This window comes from Phaseolus vulgaris, chromosome 10 (assembly GCF_051622355.1).
Source record: "Phaseolus vulgaris cultivar YP4 chromosome 10, ASM5162235v1, whole genome shotgun sequence".
NCBI classification, from domain to species: Eukaryota; Viridiplantae; Streptophyta; class Magnoliopsida; order Fabales; family Fabaceae; genus Phaseolus; species Phaseolus vulgaris.
In genome coordinates, this window is record NC_143507.1 from 39,469,544 (window position 1) to 39,488,645 (window position 19,102).

Sequence of the window (19,102 nt, forward strand, 5' to 3'; positions counted from 1 at the left end):
AATTGGAGGAAGAACAAAAGCAAACTGTGGAAGTGACGTGGAACCCTTCCTTTGATACTTTTCATTCCTACCAATCACAATTCACCTGTTGGATTTGGCTCAACCACAAACCCTTACCAAATAAAAACATACACAGTAAATAAATAAAAAATAACACAATCAAATATTAACAGATATCCATGTCACTGTTTGGAACAGAACCCTCTCCAAGGTCTCCATTCACATTGTACTATTTTTCCAGTTTCAGTTTTTTTGTTATCATGTTTGTTTGTGTGTGTCCTTATGATGATATATTTCCATAATACTGGTTGATCATTATGGTTGGTATAATTCTGTGCATTTTCTTGTGTAATTTTAATTTGGGTTCCGTATCATAGGTTCTTCTCAGGTGTCACTACCATTCTTCAAGTTACACAGAAAGTTGTGTGCTGAGGTATTGCTCCTGGCATTTTGGAATACAGCTTAGCAAATTTATTTGTTTTCTTATAGATGATGTCAGATAAGTGCTTGAGAAAATTGTGAATTCTGTTCAACACTTTATGAGATGGATTTGGTTCTCTAAAATAAGGGTTAAGTAAGTAATCTCATCTGTTGATGAGAAAATCAATTGTTGATATTGCAGCGCATCCATTATTTGTTATGAATGTTTGTGTCATATCATATCAATGTTTAATTCTTTTGCTAATGACTGGGATTACTTACTTTACCCTCAAACATGAGTTTCAGTTTAGATATACTTTTTAGTTAGCAAATTACAGTGTTTATTTACTATGGATGTGTTGACTTAGCAACTTTTAATTTGAACACTCTGCCACTAGCCTAGTGCCCTTAACTCGGATAGTTCTTCTAATTCATGTTTGCTGCAACTTCTAATTGTAGTGTGAAGAACTTGTGCAATATGGTGCTTCAGTTGGAGAAACGTCAGCAACTGTTGTCAAGAAATGCAAGTACACAATTGCAATGTTATCTGATCCATCGGCTGCTTTATCGGTCAGTTGTTGTGAATATTATTTTGACTAGTAACTTCTTTTTTAGCTCTTATTTGAATTCTGTCTGCGGTGACTTTCTAGATTGTGTTTGATCAAGATGGTGATCTTGATCTTATTAATGGAAAATGTTACATTGACATGTCAACCGTTGATACTGATACATCCTCCAAGATATCTGAGGTTGGTATACCAGCTGATGTTAAGATTTATTTTCCCTTCATTTTGAAATTGATCACGTTTTCTTTTATCTGTTTGAGATATATTTTGCTTGTGATTTGTGTAAAATGTAGTCTGTCTACTTTTCCATAATTTTGCTATAGACTCTTGTTGCTAAAGAGAAACTTGTAAATTGAAGAGAGGTTGCAACTAGTAATGTTGCATGACTTCATTTTTCATATTGCTCGGGGTATTTTGTGTGAAAATTCATATGATTTTTGTTCTGTATTCTAATTAATCCTCGAGCCCCCCATTTTATTAATATTGTATAGATGAGAAACATTGCTCTAATCCTCCCTCTTCTCTCATTTCCCCTGGCTTGAAATAAGAATAATGTAATGTAGTTTGCAGTTTACTTTGTTGGCACATATTTTTTAGTATCTTGCATCCCAATTCTTTTATCTAATTATAAGTTTGTGATTGTAGTCATTATTTGGTATTTGGCCATTAATATTTCCTGTATAAAGGAAGTTCAATTAGCTGGGAAGTCAACAGTACTGGGGATTTATGCTTGTTCTCTTTATCCTTGTGCTATATGCAGGGCTTATAGGTTACTGTAGTTTACTATCTGTGCTAGTTCATACTACTTCACATTTTACCTACTCAACCTTTCGAATGGAAAGAAATCCATAGGCAAATTGGCATTTACAGACCTGATTTCCACAGGCAATCAAAGCTAAAGGTGGTTACTTCCTTGAAGCTCCTGTTTCGGGTAGCAAGAAGCCTGCAGAAGATGGTCAACTAGTTATACATGCTGCTGGCTGCGGACAAGGTATTTCTAAATGTTATTCAACAAATTATTGATGTGCCTTTAACTATGCGAAGGAGTTGAGATATTCAAATGCCTCTTCTCTCCATCATATGACATGTTTGCATGACTGGAAGTTTTCAGAGTATAGCATGTATAAGATGTATCAGCAACCCATTAATGCCCTAAAAAACTTTTAAATTTAATTAATGTATTTTAATGATCAGTGGTCTCCTAGAGTATTCTGTTGAGTTCCCCAAACAAAAAAATTTATGTACGTTTGAGCTATTTAAGCAATCTTTAGTGTTGTAAAATGCCATCAGATGGCAAAAATTTGAAGGTAATATCTACAGATTATGGACACATCTATTGGTTATTGTTATCCAGACTAACTACTGACAGCAGTCAGAACTTTCTCCCAGAAAGCTTGAAAATATCATGACAGGGTCCTTGCAGTCAATATAAAATGGCATAAGCAAAGGAAAGTGTTTGGTACACTTGAATTATCATTTATACATGCTTACTTTAAGATGGGTTTAACATCCTTTTTCATGAAGGTTAGTAGCTTAACTTAAAATGAAGTTATTATGAACAGAGATAAAAATGGAGAAGTAAGATAGGTTGAGAGAGAGATGCGGCCAATGCCCTCAATTTATGTAAGATATAAATGGTGACCATTGCAGTCTTACCCTATCAAAGAGACTGTTTCTAGGTTTTGAACCAGTGACGGTGACTTCCTGTTCCAGATCACAAGGTAGTCCCTATGTTCCTAATCTTATGTAACATATGTACGATTAAAATAAGAATATTGTTTTCATGGATTGGAACCTCTTGCAATTATTGCAGCAATTTAGATGGAGAGTAAAAAATAAAACAAGCTGTCTCACCATTTGATGCTAGTAGGACATTGGTATGCTTTTTATCTTTTGGTTATTTTCTCTCTCCCACTGGTATTTTAAGTGTTCTGCTGGCCATTGGAAATTGTCATCTATTGGGAGAAAATGTGTATGTTCTATAGTATTGATACAAGTTCAGTAGAGGAGCAACCATCGTACTTAACCTTTTCTAAATTTATTATGAAGGTTAGGCCATATATTTGCTAGCTGGGAAAGTCCTGATAGAATTTTGTATATTAAATGTTTCATACCTTCTTCATTGAATGAGCCCTTCGTAGAACATGTGAATCACCTAGAAATCAAACTTCCCATTGAGCCAAGCCAAAAACTAAAAGAGAAAGAGAAAAGGCATTACTTACTATGTTGTCAGATGTCTTTTGAAGTTGGGTATGTAGTTTTGACGCTAGGCTTTGTTGATATCGTGTGTGTTGGGAGCTGTAACGTGTAAAATATGCAGTTTGTGCGTCATTTGTTTTTGTTCAGGTTTAATTAGATTTATTCTTTGATTAGGATTGATTGGTCAAGCTTTTTGTAGTCGTGGTGATGTCTATAATTCTAGCATTGTTCAAAGCTGTATAAAGTATACTCTGAATTTTCTGAAAACAATATTCACATTTCCTCATATTCAAGTATGTGTGCAAGTGGTCTCATTCAGATTCTTTGTTATGAACTGCTTCATATTGACGGAAATAGAAGAGCATAAATATGCATTGCGCATCTTTCCATACATAAATGTTGTTGATTCTTTTGACGTGCAGGCATTGTATGATGAAGCACTTCCATCATTTGACATACTGGGGAAGAGTCTTTCTTTTTGGGTGAGGTTGAAAATGGTGCAAAAATGAAACTTGTTGTTAACATGATAATGGGCAGGTAATATTTTCTTCCCCCTTTTCCTGGCTCTATCATTTTTAATTTGGGAGTGGGTAGGGTGATTGCAGTATTTTATCAATCAGCTAGAAAGAAAATAATCATCCACATTGTACTATTATGAGTATTCCTTCTTTGGCTGCAAGCCAAATGGATTGCATGTCCATATTTTCTGTCTTGATCTGTGAATCGGTTATTCTCCGTTACAGTATGATGAATGCTTTCTCTGAGGGACACACACTAGCTGAAAGAAGTGGTTTGAACCCTGCAACTCTTCTTGAAGTGCTGGTAATTGATTTCAACCACTGAGATTCTTATTGCTACCTTTTGTAGTGCCATTTTAAACAATAATTGGGTAATTTTTGAGTGCAGGATATTGATGTCATAAGTAACGGCATGTTTAAATTGAAAGGACCTACAATGCTCCAAAATAGTTACTCCCCAGCTTTTCCTTTGAAGCACCAGCAGAAGGACATGAGGTTAGCTCTTGCTCTTGGAGATGAAAATGCTGTGTCAATGCCAATAGCAGCTGCAGCAAATGAGGTAAAACTATTTTTCAAGTTTTTTTTTTTTTTGTGGATCTGTAGCTACTTCTTTAGTTCACATCACTGCAAGTTCACTGAATATCAGGAGTGGTGCTCAAATTACTGAATTGGCTTCATTTGTTTCTTTACAGAAAAATGATGGAACCCTTTTATTTTCTATATTATGCTTAATGTTTAATTTAATGACTATCATGGAAGTTTCATAAGGTACTAAAAAACCCTGTTTTTGTAGGCTTTCAAGAAGGCCAGAGGCTTGGGGTTGGGAGATCTTGATTTTTCAGCAGTTCATTAGACTTACAGAGCTCCTGATCATTCAACTTGACTGGATAACTTTCTGAAGTGATGAAGCCACTATCTGGTCAACAGTGTGACGTGAACCATCTATCAAATATCTGTTTGAGCATTAGTCATTATTATAGAATCTAATTGAAATGAATGAAGCTTTTAAAATTTTGACACCATTGCACGAATAAGCCTTAATGTGTGAAAACAAGTTTAGTTCAACTCATTGCAACTGCTCACTGACATTAATGTTCTTATGAACACTTTTTTTCCTATTCATCTTCAATTTTGGGGTATGAGTCACTACTTGCTGGTATCAAACGTATGTTTTGATTGAGCTTTCTCTACGTTTATTTGTATGAAGAATTTTCTATACTACTCAACGTGGGCCACTAAGTTTTAAGAAAATGTCCATTTATAAAAAAAGTTTCTTAGTTAATATTCCGTAAGTCCTTTTGCATACTTTGACTAACTTTTGGATTAGGTAATCTCTTTTATCAGATTCGTGATTAACAATTATACAATCCATAAGTTTTTTTTATATGAATTAACTTTTAGAGGATGTAATTCATAATATATATGGATTATATAATCCATAAGCTATACTTAAATAAAAAAAAAATTATATGTAATTAGAATATTATTTTTTAAAAGATATATTTTTAATTATATAATTTATAAGTTATTTTTTAATTTAAGATTAATTTCTGAATTATATAATTTTTAAATATATTTTTTTTAAAATTGTTTCTGGATTTTATAAATGTGGAGATCATTCTCAGATCTAAAAATATTTTTTGGATTACATATATTATTTGGATTATGTAATCGGAAAAATGAAAAAACAAAAGACTGAAATGAATAACAAACCAATTAAGAAAAGAGTAGGGATACCGGATGATGTTAAGGGTTAATTTACTTTTTTTTAATGAAAGACAAAAAGGTATTTCACATTTAATGTGGGGTCATGGCGTGCAGGAAGAAGCAGCCCTCAACGCGTAAATTATTCCCAACTAACTAATTTTAAGTAACACTACCTCAAACTGAAACATATTTCAATCATGCCAAAATTATTCCAATCCATAAAAGACTTGTATGAGGTAATTTTCCAGATCTGATCAATTTCATAACCCAAATACTGAGATTACAGTGTACATAATAATCCAAATTAAAAGCAGTAACAAATCACAACATATTATTTGACTCCACCTTATAATTATAAGTTATGTTGAAGCTTGAGTTACTTGATCCTTCTTCTTGTTCTTCCACCTCCAAACCCATGCCAATATCTTCTTCACTGTCCACTTGTTGCGTCTGCACCTTTCACTTTTTCCTATCTTCATTGCAAAAACAACTCATCACTTATTTTAATATATATATCAACTCTACAAATTAAGCCAACAAACATATTGCAAATGTTTTTAAAAAATAGTATTTTTTTTTATTTGTACACAGAAGAAACTTTGAATTGTCAAACATAGAAAAACTCCAGGGATGATCTAGTTCTCCACCACCTTACTCCTCACTCTTCTTCCTCTTCCCCTACACACTCTATGCCCACCCTCTCCTTAAAGAGGGTTCCATGAAGTAGCAGCAGAGGTTTACATGACAGTATTAATTACAAGTAATGAAATAAAAGTTAGAAGTCACCTCATTCTTCCTCTCATCGCCGGAAACACGTCTCCGACCATTACCACCACCTGCCATCTCTGCCAGCGAGTGGATTGCTACATAACCTTGTCGTGTGGATTTATAGCTCGTTGCATGATTGTGATGGTCGCGTTGCATGATTGTGACATTCTTCGGGTCGGTAGCTCAATGCATGATTGTGACATTCTTCGGGGCGGTAGCTCAATGCATGATTGTGATGGTCGCGTTGCATGATTGTGACATTTTGTACGTTTATGACATTGTTGTGATTGTAACATTACAGGGTTTGACTATATTACCATTCGCCGTTAATATTTAATCAAGTTATATATTATTTTATAAATTAAAAAATTATTAATATTTAAAATCATTTTTATTATTAATAAAAAATAAATTTTAAATTTATAACTAATATTAATTATTAAGAATTTAATTATTTATTATTTTAAATTAATATTTAATTAAATTATTAATTAATATTCTCATTTAGAGATTAATAAATTAATTTCTAAATTTTATTCTTTTTTTTAATGTATCTTATATGAAACCATGAATGTATCAAAAGGTCCGAAATTTTATTTACATGATTATTTAAAATTCTACCTTCTAATAAATAGTAATCAATTTCATAAAATTATCTTTTATTAGGATTAAAATAAAATTGGATATGTTCCTCCTTGTTACTCACTGAAAAAAACATAGGTTAGTGATGAATGTAAAATTGGTCGTTCATTATACATTATTATGACTATTTTTTTTCACTGATATTATTTATAGTAGGATCAAAATTATAATTTATTTATAGCATTTTATTAATAATTAAAAAATAATATTAAATTCTATTGATGGATTTTTGCAATTATAAAAATTAAAAGACCATTGAAATTGAATTTGATCAGTTATGAATTGAATGTAAAAATTATTGTGTTTTTTTTATTAATTGATGAATCATGTCCTCTATTTTTGAAAAGCATAATAGGAAGACGTCAAATTTTTAACATCATAATATATATTTATCTTACTCTCATATTTACTATTTACTAAGACGGAAATACAGGAATATCTTCGATTTGGATATAATGATTTACTGAGAAATGCTGGTAAATGTATACGTAAGGTTACACTCTTCATCAATTTTCTTATTTACAAAAAAAAAGGCTAAGACAACCACGTAATTGCTTTGATAAAAGACCTTTATATCTTTACTTGGTTAAGAATTGCACACTCCTATTAAATTAAATCATAGGTTTGTGTTCACGATACTCATCACATATATTAGTGAAGTATTCAATTCAAAAAATATTTGTTGAATTTTTGATATATTTGTTGAATTTTTTACAATTCTAACATGATTCTAACGTAATAGAAAAATAAATTAATTTTCTAAAAATTCAAATTTATTGTATAAATTTTTAGTATGATTATAAAAATAAGGAACAAGTCTTTTTGAATCAGTCATGAAAAATATCTTTTTCCTCTAAAAAACAACTGAAAACATACTTTTGCACATAAATCTTTATTATCAATTTATATAATTCATAATTATATAATATATAGATCTGGCGTGTCCTACATTATATTTAATTAACAATTATATATAATAAAAAAAAATTAAAATTATCAAAAAGAAATTAAAAATATGTACCGTACTGGACGACCCGGTTCCACCTTTTGCGACCGACCGCTCAAGTAAAATAATGAATAAAAATAATAATGGTAGTAAGTAATAACATGTGTGAGTGGCGTTGAATGAGTCAGCGCACACTCCGAATAATACGGAAAATATCTCCTACTCAACAAATAAAACTGATTAAAAACATACTCGTGCCTGGAAATAAGGAGTCATTACACACGACAGTTGACAACTGATATCCAGCCCACATGAGCCAAGGCCCACAAACCAGCTACAAATAGCACTCTCAGAAGAGAAGTGAGGTATGTTTTGATTCAATTGAGAAAAACATATATGAGAACTATTACTTACTTGAGCATCGGAGTACTTTTTGTAGGTACCTCCGATCGCCTGAAGATCAAAGGAGAGAGAAGAAGCAAACAAACCAACACGTCAGCAATTGTACGATCAACAACAACAGGTGCTATCTGGGTCCCCTTAGTCCACACAAGTACAAAATATATTTTTTAATTTTATATCAAACTGTACACACTACCAAAATATTTAATATATTTATAATAAAATAAAAATATTATATATATATTAATAAAAATAATTAATTATGTAATCAATGTATATAAATTCTATAATATAATCGATTATGTTAATATATATATATATAATCATTATGTTAACATATATATAAATTTTATGATACAATTAATTATAATAATATAATATAATAATAATATAAATATATTTATATAATATATTTGCAATAATAAAAAATATTAATAATATAAATATTAAAATAATAATAATATTTAAAATTAAGTTATAAAATAAATAATAAATAATAATATTAATTAGAATAAATTTTTAAAATAATGATAATAAATGTAAATAAACTGAATTTTAATAATATTTAATAATATTATGTGATAATAAAAAAATTACAATATAATAAAAATAACTATAATTATTTATATAAAAAAATTTATAGAATAAGAAATAATATTAATTATAAAAAATAAATATATTAATTAATTAATAAGTTTTCTAAAATATAAGTTTCAATAATGATATAAAGGACTTGTGTTTTTTTAAAATAATTATTCAATGGTAGTGAAGCATGGGAGTGAAGCATGATGGATACTTTTTCATAAATTTAAAGTGATAGGATACTTTTGTGATTTGTCTTATGTTTTAGTGCAAAAATAGCATGCACTTGCATAGTTTATGACCACTTGCATTATGTTCTAACAACACAACAACATATTATATATCCTCGTGTCATGATTCATGAAGAGTGGACAATGTTGATGAAGGGAGAAAGAAAAATGAAAGTAACTCTTTTTTTCATATGAACTTAAGCTTTAAGATTTGTCTTTTCCAAGTTAACAATGGTGTGGCTCCTAGTCACATGTACTCTTATTATGTTTTTCTCAATTTGAACTTGAGAAAGATAGAAGTTCTATTTTGCAACATATTGTCCACGGGCCACCTTCCCTTTCTCTAGCTTCTTATAATTGGTGTAAACTAAGTACTTTTTCAAGTTTTCAGACAAAAACAAAAAGAAATGTTTCACCAAACTTGCTTTACTCGTTGATGTATTAATGGTATTATCCTAAACATCTTATTTATTTTCACACGGCATTGTAAAATAAAGGGATACATTAACTTATTGTAAAAAGAACTATAATAAGTAAATATTAAATTAATATGATGTCAAGGAATGTGAATAATAGTTGAGAAGGTAAGATTTGATTAACATATTTATCTTTGCATGTATTCATTGCCATGCTGGTAGATAACTCTATACCATGTACATGCAATTCGTTCTCATTTTACCCAATCTATCAATTGGTCTAACATTATATATTATTTGAAAGATGAAAAAATTAACAAGGTAAATTGCGCAAAGTTTTATATCTACTTTTTGCTTTGCCTTTACTTGACACAAAAAGTTATAAGGGTTTTTATCATGATAGGGTTATTTTTTTTGTTTTTACCAAAATGGGGTCTGTTTAAAAAAAATTATAAATTTAGGCAAGTCGTGCCAATTTGGCACGACTTCATATGCACAAATCGTCACAATTTGACACGACTCTGTCATGTCATACTGAAGTCGTGCCAACTTGGCACAACTTCTGCCATGTCATACTGAAGTCGTGCCAACTTGGCATGATTTCTGCCACGTCATAATTTTTTTTTTTTTATTTATTTTATTGTTTATATATTGGGTAGTAAGTTATGTAATGTTAAAAATTAATTTGATACATAATTTTCTAAGAGAGTTAGTTTTGAGGAACAAAAAATTGGATAATCATGTATGGATCGTGTTTGACGGTAATGTAATACAATAACTTAATTATTTGATTAATTAAAAAATGAAGAAAATTATTATTGAATTTGGAAATAAATAGATAAATGAAAATTTATTGTATTTGGAAAATAAATAGAGAATTATTGTTGTGAATTAGCAAAATAAATAGCTTGAGAAGGAATGATTATTAGCTGACTTGACCCATGTCGCCACTTATAGTCATTACTTTTCAAACTATTTATTTTGGTAATTCGCAACAATAATTCTCTATTTATTTTCCAAGTACAATAAATTTTTATTTATCTATTTATTTCCAAATTCAATAACAATTTTCTTCATTTTTAATTAATCAAATAATCAAGTTATTGTATTACACTACCGTCAAACTTGATTCATACACGATTATCCAATTTTTTGTTCCTTAAAACTAACACTCTTAGAAAATTATGTATCAAATTAATTTTTAACATTACATAACTTACTACCCAATATAAACAATAAAATTAAAAAAAAAATTATGACGTGGCAGAGTAGTGCCAAGTTGGCACAACTTCAGTATGACATGGCAGAAGTCGTGTCAATTTGACACAACTTTAGTATGACAGGGCAAAAGTCATGCCAAGTTGGCACGACTTCAGTATGACATAGCAAAGTCGTGTTTAATTGAGACGATTTGTGCATATGAAGTCGTGCCGAATTGGCACGACTTCCCTAAATTTGTAATTTTTTTAAAACGAATTCCATTTTGATAAAAAAAAAAAAAAAAAAATAACCTCATGATGGTCAAAAAGCCAAGTTATAATTATTACTCTGAATTATTCCAAATGTTACTATACTATAATATGCAAATAGTAAGGAAAAAATCATTTATAACATACTCTATAACATATTATTCGTTAAATTTTATTAAAAACTATTAACTCATAAATGAAACTAATTAAATGAGAAGTGAAACTTGTGAATTTCAATAAATTTGAAATGATAATAAAATGTGTTCATAATACTGTAGTGTTAATATTTTAATGGAGCAATTAGGAAAGGGAAGTTGGAACCATGCATTCCTTTTTGTCAACCAAATTTATTTATTTTTATTCCATATTCTTCACATAGATAGATTACCAGAAAGGCAAGACGTGGCACCAGTTTTCACATACTTGAGAGGAAAACATTTTTATGGAAAGAAAGAGTTACCTACAAAAGGCTCATTCCTCACTTCTTAGTCCAAATGTTTGTTCCGATTGCATATGAGTAATCAAAAAATGGTTTCATTCAGCATACAAAGTTTCTCTATTTTGTCATGTGTCTCTGCACCAAATTTTGAGGCACAATGGCTTGTACTTTTGAAGCATGTGTGTTGGTATATCAATCAATATTATTGTAGTGATTCATATTTGATAGATCCATATTTTTTTTAGGCAAAACCCTTGTTCCATAAAAAAAAGTACCTTTTACAACATATTCAATCCCATATTAGGCAGGGAAGTAATGGGACGGTTTGGAAATGTATTATAGGAAGAAAAATAAAAATAAAAGTAGTTAAAAGTTAGTTGTTAGAGGGGGTTGAGTTGAGTTGAGAGTTGATTTAGACCAAGGCCTAAGTTCTAGGAAGTTTCTTGTTTGAAGATTATCCTGTCCTTCTAACTTGTAGTTCCCCTATTTTCCCTATAATAATTTCCTTTTATCAAAAAATTAAACAAAAAATACAGACTGTTTGGACAGATAAAAGTGTATCATCTTATAGAAACAACATTCCAAACCATTGCCCACCAACATAGCAGTGTTCCAATCTGTCCTCCCAGACAGAATATGATGATCAGTTGATTGATATCATTACAAATTTATCAAAGAGGTTGTGAAAAAGACACTTTGCATAAGAACATAGGCATGCAATTACAAACATTGACTTTCTGTGAGAATATTATTAGGGTACCACTGTGTTGGGATTCTTATTATATTTGGAGTAACTGTGATGGGCTCATACTATGTATCACTTGTATTTCACCTAAAATATCTGTGCAAGGCCATCTTTTGCATCACAGTTATACAGTCACATTACTTCAAATATGGTTTTATCCTTTTCCATCTAACCCTACAACTACAACACAAATGAACAAGAATAGCCATTGAAGGTAGGGGAAGGTTGATGAAGAAACAAACACCTTAGTATAAAATCTTAAGCCCCACTCAAAAGCTACAATTTTTAGCGTTTGATTTTAGAAACAAAAGCACTTTTAATGACAAACAACCAAAGATCATGTTTTTCCCCATAGTGATGCTGTTATTGATGTTCAAAGTGGTTGCATATATCACCCATAGTACTCCAAGGGAGGAGTTGCATGTATGAGCTATTGATAGCTATGACCTAGTTAAAGATCTGTGCATGAGTAGGCATTTATTATTTTATTAAAAAAAACTCTGTAAACTCTCGAAATGAATCACTCTTCCTACGGGGGCATGCAAGGTGACACCAAGGTGAAAGGAACATTAAGAAGGTTGAGCACTAAAAATGAAAAATAATAATTAAGATGTAATCACTTGTTCCAATAATTATATAAAATATAATCTTCTTAATCTTTATATTTTTAAACATTTTTGTATACTTCAAAAATTAGTTTAGTTTCTGACTACAATATATAACTTTAATAAATCATATTTGTCTGATGGGAAGGATTGAAAAATAATAAAATAATATATAAAGATTAAATAAAAAGTATAAGTTATGTTGGTTATTTATTTTGATTTTGTTATGGTGTCAATGTTATTCCTGTATGTGATTTGCGCTGTATGGTCTTTTCGTTTTCACAAAGATAAAAAAAAATCCAAACAGAAAAGAGGTATCATTAGCAATCTAAAATTTCTTCCCTTACAAAAGGACTTGATACCTTAACACTACACACAGTAAAATCACACTCTTAACATACAAATAAAATAATATTTTAACTATTTTCATTTTAATTTTTAATTTAAAATATTATAATCTTATTATAAAGGGTTGTTGAATAGTGTTATTTACTGTGTGCAGTCTTAACAAAACTTTTTTCCTTACAAAAATAAAGATTCCCTTACTGTTCCTCATTCTTTTTCCTTTCTTTCCCATCTCCCCTTCCTCTTCTTTACAAATTTCAAATTAAAACTCATTCCTCTCTTTATCTGTAACAATCCAACCTGGAAGCTAGTTAGGAGTTTATGTAGATTCTTTAAAATATTTTTTTTTTCTGGCTTATTCTATTTGGATTTAGAATCCAATTCAAATATTTGGATTTGGATTTATAAAAATTTAAATTAATTTTATAAAAAATATAGATTTAAATTTTAAATTTAATCTAAATATTTAGGTTTAGATTCAATTCAATCTTTGACCACCCTTACATATGGGTGATAATTGACAGAAGCATGTTTCGGGCAATGAGAGGAAGAATAACGAGGTGACTTCTAAGGTTTGTTTTATTATTTTTAATATTCTTGTGTAAACCTCTTATGCTAATTCATGCATTTGTGTTAAAAGTGAAAGTGGGGGGATGAGTTTGAAGATTTTTTAAGGATAGGATGGTGTAGAGTTATGAGGTTCAGACACTCCAACACACGTATCGGATATCGACACTCGTACAACACTCGTAGGATACGTATCAGTGAAGTATCGGATACTGACACTCGTAGATGTATCAGTGAAGTGTTAAATTCAAAAGAAATTGTTGGATTTCTAACAATTCTAGCGCGGTTCTAACATATTTTTAAATAGGAAAATTATATTTTCTTAAAACTCAAATTTGTTGTATAAATATTTATTGTGATTATAAAAATAAGAAACAAATTCTTTTGATTCAGCCATGAAAAACATCTTTCTGCTTCAAACAAAATTTGAAACATATTTATCTCCATGTATGTGCTACGTAGGTGTGGAGTGAGTAGGGGAACAGGAATTTGGATATCTCTTCTTACGCTCACTAATTCATTGAGTTATCATATAAGTAATGACTTGATTTTGTTATTACAAGTAAAAATAGTTTTAGTGTGACAAAATTAATATTTTATGACAGATTAAGTCTAATTCAACTTTATAAAATTCACTTATAAGATGAGTTTTGTATCCGGTTATATACTAAAAAATACTTTAATATCTAATCAATGTATGATTTTAACACTTACCATTGAAACTTATGAGACTATCATGATAGCCTAAAACATGACATATACTATAATCTCATACATTTTAATCTCAAATTAATAAAGCAAGAGATTGTATGCAAAAATATAAACACTAGTGCAGAAATGTAAAACAACGACCCTTTATTTAGTGCGACTTTGCGCTTAAACGCATTTGTAAAAAACGCGGTGGCATTTTTTAAATTAAATTGTTTTACAAATACGGTTGTAGGGTAAGACCGCATTTGTAAATCATTTGAATTGATTTACAAATGCGGTCTTACCCTACAACCGCATTTGTAAAACAATTTTACCCTAAAAATTTGAAGCGCGCCACTAGTTTCACTTTCACTTTCACTTTCCTCTTCTCCGCTCTTCGTTTCAACGTTTTGCGCTCAGTTCAGTTTCTTCTCTCTGCATTTTGTAAGTTTCATCACTCATTCGTTTTCGTTTTCGTTTTCGCATCATTCATTATTCACTTCGTTGTCATTGTCATTTTCGTTTCCTTACTTCGTTTGTGGCACTTAGGTTACTGTTCCATTGGTGTTCGGTGCTGTTTTCCTGCTCCGCCACCGCCACAGCTTCCGCCGCCGCCTTCGCCATTGTCTTCCACTCCGATCACCATCAATCTTCTTCACGACGGAGAGGTTGGTTTTGTATTTAATATTTATTTAATATTTTGAATTTATATTTAATATTTTGAATTTTTATTTAGTATTTTGAATTTTTATTTTTTTTATTATAATATATATTTAATTAATAACTAATACAACTTGGAATTTATAACTAATAACTAATAATTTATATATTTCTGTGTATTTTGAATTTTTGTTTATTATAATTTATATATAATTTAATAAATTAGTTACGGAAACAATTAATTTATATATTATTATATATAAATTTGTATTATATAATTTGTATTTTCTTAAATTTATATTATATATATATTTAGTTAGTTGTTAATTACATTTTAATAAAAGTTTTATGTTATGTTAGTTATTGTTACTTTTAGAATAGAATTATCGTGTTTGGATTGAGTCCGGGGGTGTTCGACCCTCGGCAAATGTGTGAGATAGAATAGAATACTAATTATTAGAAAATCCTAACTATTCCAGAATATATAATGGATCAAAGTTGGATTAATGCTGTTCGTATAAGTGATGAGTACGAAAGGGGAGTAGAGGAATTTATACAATTTGCGCAGCGTAACGTGATTATTAGTGGTCATGATGGAGCAAAGATCAGGTGTCCGTGCGTTAACTGTTTGAATGGAAGGATACTGGATGTGAATATCATGAGGGAACACCTGCTATGTGATGGGTTTCTTCGATCTTATACAACTTGGACATGGCATGGTGAATTATTAAATTTACCACGTGTTTCCGTAACTGAAGAATATGTGGGTTCTACCATGGATAAAGCAGTACACGATGATGGAGATGATGATCGATTGGAGGACATGATTCGTGATGTGGGAGCTGAGTGTTTTGCAAAAGCGCATGGATATGAAAGTATGTCAAAAGATGCAGAGACTCCTTTGTATCCTGGATCAACTAACTTCACACGGTTGTCGGCGGTGTTAAGATTGATGAATTTGAAGGCAATAAACGGATGGACTGATAAAAGCTTCACGGAATTGCTCCAGCTGTTGAAGGATATGCTTCCAGAGGGAAATAGTCTACCTAATCGTAATTACGAGGCCAAAAAGATTATTTGTCCAATGGGTATGGAGTACAAAAAGATACATGCATGTCCTAATGATTGTATATTATACCGGAAAGATTTTGAATTGTTGAAAAGTTGTTCGAGGTGTGGGTTATCACGTTATAAGTTGAAACAAAAAGATGATGATTCTATTGATGACATGGAAAAGCATGGACCCCCAATGAAGGTTATGTGGTATCTTCCCATCATTCCAAGGATGAAGCGTTTGTTTGCAAACCCAGACGATGCTAAGAATCTTAGATGGCATGCAGATGAGAGGAAATGCGATGGCATGTACCGACATCCAGCTGATTCTATTCAATGGAAGAAATTTGATGATGACTTTCAATTATGACAGGATCTTCGGAAGAAAGCTCAAGAGATAGCTTTGAAGAATCTTACCCCGCACGTTATGTCTCGTTCGGGGTATCGAAAACTTGAGCAAACACTGATGGTGGAAAAGGAGAAATCTCAACAGGGGACGTTGTCTGAGAATGTGGAAACAGGGGTCACTTCTCCTCCATCACCACCTTTTCGCCATGTAAAATGGAAGAGGGCTCGAATTAAAAAGTCGGGTGCACCAAGTTCTGAGCAATCCGGGGTTATAATCGAAAAAATTGTAAGTTATTTTTGTTATTTTCATTTTTTTTAAAGCATTAATTATATTAATGATTGAAAATATGATTTTTGTGTACCCTTGCAGGATTCCTTGGAATCCGCCGGTAAATTTGTTGCTGAAGGTCGTCACGATATCCTGGTTGAAGCAATTGGACGACCTGAACACTCTGGTCGTGTTCGTGCAGCTGGACAAGGGGTCGGAATTAAACTTTATTTTGGAGTTTCAGAACGACAGCCATCCTCCTCCTCCAAGAACGAAACTCAACTGAAGACTAAGTTACGTGAAGAAATAATGGAGGAGATGAGAAAGGAGACTGATTTGATGTGGCTGGAGATGAAAAAGGAGAATGATCAAATGCGACAAGAGTTTCTATCGCAACAAGTTTGTGCTGAGCCGATTGAACCCCTTGTTAGTCCCACTCCCAAGAGCACAAAGGGGAGTTGTGCGGCTCCTCCAACATCAGGGGATGATATCAATGGGCAGACAGAGAATTGTGAGCTACTGGTAGTGGGCGACAAACTTCCTCGGGTGGTGGCACTTGGAAAAGTCTATAAAAACGTCACCACCTTACATAACGTTCCTCTCTCCCCTGATGTGGCGAAGGTAACAGTTGAAAAAGTACGATTTCCTGATGCTCGTGTTCCACTACCTTCAGATGAGGTAACCACTGTGGCCGATGCATTTCAGACATTCGTTGCCTGGCCCAGAGAGCTCATTCAATCTATGCCCGAACCTCATGTAATAATTTCGTTTCATTATATTATTTTTTATTTATATTTATATATTACATATAATTTAATACAAATGTTGTTTATCTTGTAGAAACCTTTTCAGCCACCAAGTCCGGAAAAGAAGCGTGAGGTTCCAATTGACGATCCTATAGCTTCCCTACGTCTCATTGCTAGTCAGATTGGCAATGATCCTTTTCCAATTCCGTGGGATAATACATTTTTTCAAATAAACACTGAACTGCCACTGATGATTTACAACACAGGTTTATCAGAATTTATATCTGGGAAACAGGAGCTCAATATAAGTATAATTCAATTTTTTATGATGTAAGTATCTTTACCTATTATTCAATTTACTTTATGTTAAATTATTATTGATTATGCTTTAACTAAAAACTTGTAGGTTTTTGAATAGAGTCTGTATCACTGAGGGGAAGGAAAATATGTATGGATTCTTAGATCCTGCATATACTAATCCCGTTGGACCAAACTCAACTGAGACTCAAGCATACATCACTAACACCCTGGAAAAAGAGGGAAAACAAATTTATTTATGCCCTTATATTAATGAGTAAGTTTAATTATATGTCATCAATTATTATTATTTCATGTTTTAAATATTTACTAACTCTTTTCATTGATCATATAGGCATCATTGGCAGTTACTTGTCTTATCAATGGTTGATAAGACTGTTGTGTGGTTCTGTTCCCTACACAAGAAGATTCCCCTCAAAATTTAAGGATATCATTGATACGTAAGTATAGTATAAACTTAACTTTGTATGTTACTAATTAACCATCTACTAACGAGGTTTTTTGTATTAACCAGTTCATGGCGTGGATATAACATCCTAAAAGGTCGATCCAGTTCAAATAATTTGAACTACATAAGAGTAAAGGTTTGTAATTTTTTTCTTTCTCTATTATCATTGTTTATCAATATACTAACATGTTACTTTTTATTGAATTATAGTGTAATAAACAACCAGGAAGCTATGAGTGTGGCTATTACATTATGCAATGGATGATTACCATTATAAGACTAGGTGTTAAAACTGGTTGGAAAGAGGTACTATATATGTTAAATCATTTTTATAATTCTTGAACATATATATATCTAAAAACTAATTTATGTCAACTTTACAATGCAGTTATTCACAGAAGAAACACCAATGAATGAGGAAGGCATTTCATATGTTAGAGATTCTTGGTCCACATATTTCATTAATTTTTATAACTCTAGCATAGGTAAACAATAGTGGTTTTATTATATGTAATTTGATCACTTGTAAATGTACATTTTGATGATTTCAATTGATTACTATATTTCTGTATTTGTCTGGCTGGGTTTGATCATTATGCAGGTTATTAAATTATATGGTTTCTGCACAAAACAAACTGCACTTTAAAAAAAAACACTATTTACAAATGTGGTCATTTACCAAGACCGCATTTGTAAATAGTGATTTATGAATGCGGTTTTTACCAAGACCGCATTCATAAATCCTAAACCCCAAACCCACATCCCTCATTCAGAATAATATACCAATGCGGTTACTTAAAATAACCGCATTTGTAAATGTGATTTATGAATGCGGTCCTATGACCGCATTTGTAAATGCCAGATTTACGAATGCGTGCTGATCAAATGCGGTTCTATGACCGCATTTGTAAATTTAAAATAACCGCATTTGTTTTACATTTCTGCACTAGTGAAAACTAAAATAAAAAAGGAATAGTAATTTTATCATGATTTCAATGGAAATAA

At 31.2% G+C, this 19,102-nt stretch overlaps 1 pseudogene across 1 annotated transcript; it reads left to right on the forward strand.

Moving 5' to 3' along the window:
• Positions 1-3,380: 3,380 nt before the first annotated feature.
• Positions 3,381-4,680, forward strand: LOC137817426 (glyoxylate/succinic semialdehyde reductase 1-like; annotated as a pseudogene). The gene is made up of 4 exons (XR_016516347.1): positions 3,381-3,722; positions 3,929-4,007; positions 4,092-4,262; positions 4,497-4,680. The product of XR_016516347.1 is annotated as a glyoxylate/succinic semialdehyde reductase 1-like (transcript).
• The last annotated feature ends 14,422 nt before the right edge of the window (positions 4,681-19,102 follow it).